Genomic DNA, 2,934 nt, shown 5'->3' with positions numbered 1-2,934 from the left:
AGAAAAAAAAAAAAAACAACTATTGCTTCAACTTTAAGACTCCATGTTAAGAACATGCCAAGTCTAAAGAAGAACAAGTGAGAGGTGTAAGGATGCAGCTCAGTGTTTACAGAAATCTTCAGTAAGCTTAAGTGGAAAACTCAGTATGAAGTTACTACAGAGCAATTTCAATTGGGTGTACTCAGTAATGAACCTTGGCTTTTCCACAAAACTAAGAGAATTTTCCAAATCTCTTCTTCACATTTAAAAGTCTTACACTTTAGAACAAATGGGCTTCTAAGACTTCAAAATAAAGTCAAGTGGTAAGAACTTAAGTTCTGAGAAGTTGTTTCTGAAGCATGCTTTTCCAGAAACTGTCATCTTATGAGCTTTTCTGGTCAACTTCAAAGCTGTTGTTATAAATTTTCCTTATTTTTTACAAGGAATTCTCTAAGTCTTAGGTAAGAACGTCAGAGATACTATTATCAAGAGGAAAGGTTCAGTATTTTATTATGCTACGCTGGATGTTAACCCACACAAATTGTCTGACAAGTTCAAATAGATCACTATAGCTGCTTTTTCACATTGCAAAAAATCAAGCCAACAGCCTTGATTTTCACACTGAGGAGGATTTTTAAATGCTACCAAACTCCTAGTAAAAATGAAGTTGTGGAATATAACAGTTCAGGTTTAATACGGCAACTTTAAAAATGAGAACATTTCTATGCAAGTTACTGTCATGAAATCATTCTAGCTGCAGAGCAAAAGCAAGAGTTGAAGCTTGAAACAACAGTGACCGCAGGTGCAGTAGCAACTAGTTCCTTCAAAACAAAAACTTAAGAACAGTGTTGCTCAAAGTTGAGTACATACAGATGAATGGAAGTTACAGAGAGTAAAGGACACCGTGAGAAAAGAAAACGATTTTCAAAGAAGCATGCTGATCAATTTAAAAGTGTTTGTCAAAATTATTTTTTCTTGTTTCTTTTCTCCCTGTGGTAGAGGCAAGAAATGCATTTATCTTTACCATCCTTTTCTGCAGTCTCTACTTCTACAGCTGGAAACAGCAACAACAAAAGAAGCTCTCATTTTGACTACAAGTAGCATCTTGACATACAAGTGTAAGAAGCTTCTACATTAACCTGCCATTAGGTATAGAAAACAGGGTCAATTCTAACTGCAGAAAATATTTGGTTCACAATCATCCTTGACCGAGAAGGGAGATGAAACAAGGCTCTTCTCAATTATTTGGGGAAAAAAAAAAAAAAAAGAGACAAGTGAGCATGGTATAGAGGGGTATCCAGCAAAAGCCCTGTAGTTCAGGAAAAAAAAGGAGCAAGCTAGGTTGCCCTTCAGAAGACTAATAATACGGATTCTACCTTAAGGTATCCTAGGATCTGTATATATTTGGTTTCACAGAGTTATCTAAGACCACACAGCCACAAAAAGATAAGAGAAGTATCATAGCCCCCCTACACATTCATCATCAGCAGCCTTCACAACCCTCTTCAATGCTGGGCCTACTGACTGCATAGCACACTGACTACTCCAAGTAAAACAAACAAAAAAAAAACACAGAAGAAAGTAGGAAGGAAGTTAAGAATACTGATTTTCAAATAGCAGTAACTACACTACTTGAGCTCTCTGGAAAATGTATGTTCAGAGCTGAAGCCAAGCTCATTTGAAGCTCCTAGTGATAGAAAATTTTCATGTCAGTGTTGCGTTTCCCGTTTTGCTATATTTGTTCAGAAGACAGTAACTTTTAACCTACTTGAAAAAGCCACCAAGAACAGATCTTTCTGATCTCTAAGTTATCAGATCCACCTAAGCTTGCAGTTGAGCAAAGCCACCTAATGCTGTGCTAGCTAGCGCAAGACAGAGCTGTTATAAAAGAACTGAAAGGTGAGACGGGCCCCATAAGGGAAAGTAAAAAGGCAAGAAGGCTTCACAGTGACTGAGAAAAAGGGGAGTGAAGGGGAATAGTTAGAGATAGTTTATAGAAGCAAGAATGTAGAGCTTGTTAGAAAATAAGGGATGGCAGATACTGTATCTGGGATAGTGAGGGGGAGGAAGGCCATAAAAGTAAGGGTTTGAGAACAGCCCAAGGACATTTGGCAGGGAGGTGATTAGATATCCACAGGGCAAGAAGAAACCAGTTTCGGAGGATGCCCCCCCGAAAGGCCAGGAGTTTACAGTGAGAAAGGTCAGAAACCTTTGCGAAGAAAACAACAAATCTTCATCCCACGACCCACTGTGCACACACAAGAGGGGAGGGCCTGCATGCTAACAAACTCTTGGGGGTGTAATGAATATGTATCTGAATTCCGGGAAATCTATTGATTACGTATTAGTTTCGCCTATATCTGTAGCATGATTTCTCCAGACAATGTGCAAGTTAGGCAGATCTATCCCCCTTGCACCTGGTGTCCACACAGTACTGAATAAACCGTACCTGCTTTGTAATCTTACTTGGGTTACAGAGTTTGATTCCGCATGTCAGAAGGCCAACTGTGTTCTGGACTGCATTAAAAAAGGGGTGGCTAGCAGGGAGAGGGAGGTGATTGTCCCCCTCTACTCGGCTCCTGTGAAGCCCCATCTGCAGTACTGCATCCAGGCCTGGGGTCCCCAGTATAGGAGGGACGTGGGGCTCTTGGAGTGGGTCCAGAGGAGGGCCACTAAGATGACGAGAGGGCTGGAGCACCTCTCCTCTGAGGAAAGATTGAGGGAACTGGGATTGTTTAGCTTGGAGAAGAGATGGCTTCGGAGAGACCTCATTGTGGCCTTTGAAGGGAGCATATAAACAGGAGGGTGAATGGCTGTTTATGAGGGTGGGTAGTGATAGGACGAGGTGGAACTGTTTTAAACTGATACAGGAGAGGTGTAGGTTAGATATTAGGAGGAAATTTTTCACAGAGAGGGTGGTGACACACTGGAACAGATTGCCCAAGGAGGTTGTGG

General features: G+C 40.9%; 1 protein-coding gene across 1 annotated transcript in view; it reads right to left on the bottom strand.

Moving 5' to 3' along the window:
• The window catches only part of SLC12A2 (solute carrier family 12 member 2), a gene marked incomplete at its 5' end in the record, with an annotated part of 59,890 nt that overhangs the window by 35,485 nt on the left and 21,471 nt on the right, over nt 1–2,934 (bottom strand). The gene's annotated exons all lie outside the window — the stretch shown is intronic.

This window comes from Meleagris gallopavo, chromosome Z (genome assembly GCF_000146605.3).
Source record: "Meleagris gallopavo isolate NT-WF06-2002-E0010 breed Aviagen turkey brand Nicholas breeding stock chromosome Z, Turkey_5.1, whole genome shotgun sequence".
NCBI classification, from domain to species: domain Eukaryota; kingdom Metazoa; phylum Chordata; class Aves; order Galliformes; family Phasianidae; genus Meleagris; species Meleagris gallopavo.
The sequence above is the reverse complement of the archived record's forward strand: the minus strand, read 5'-3'. Positions and strand labels throughout refer to the sequence as shown.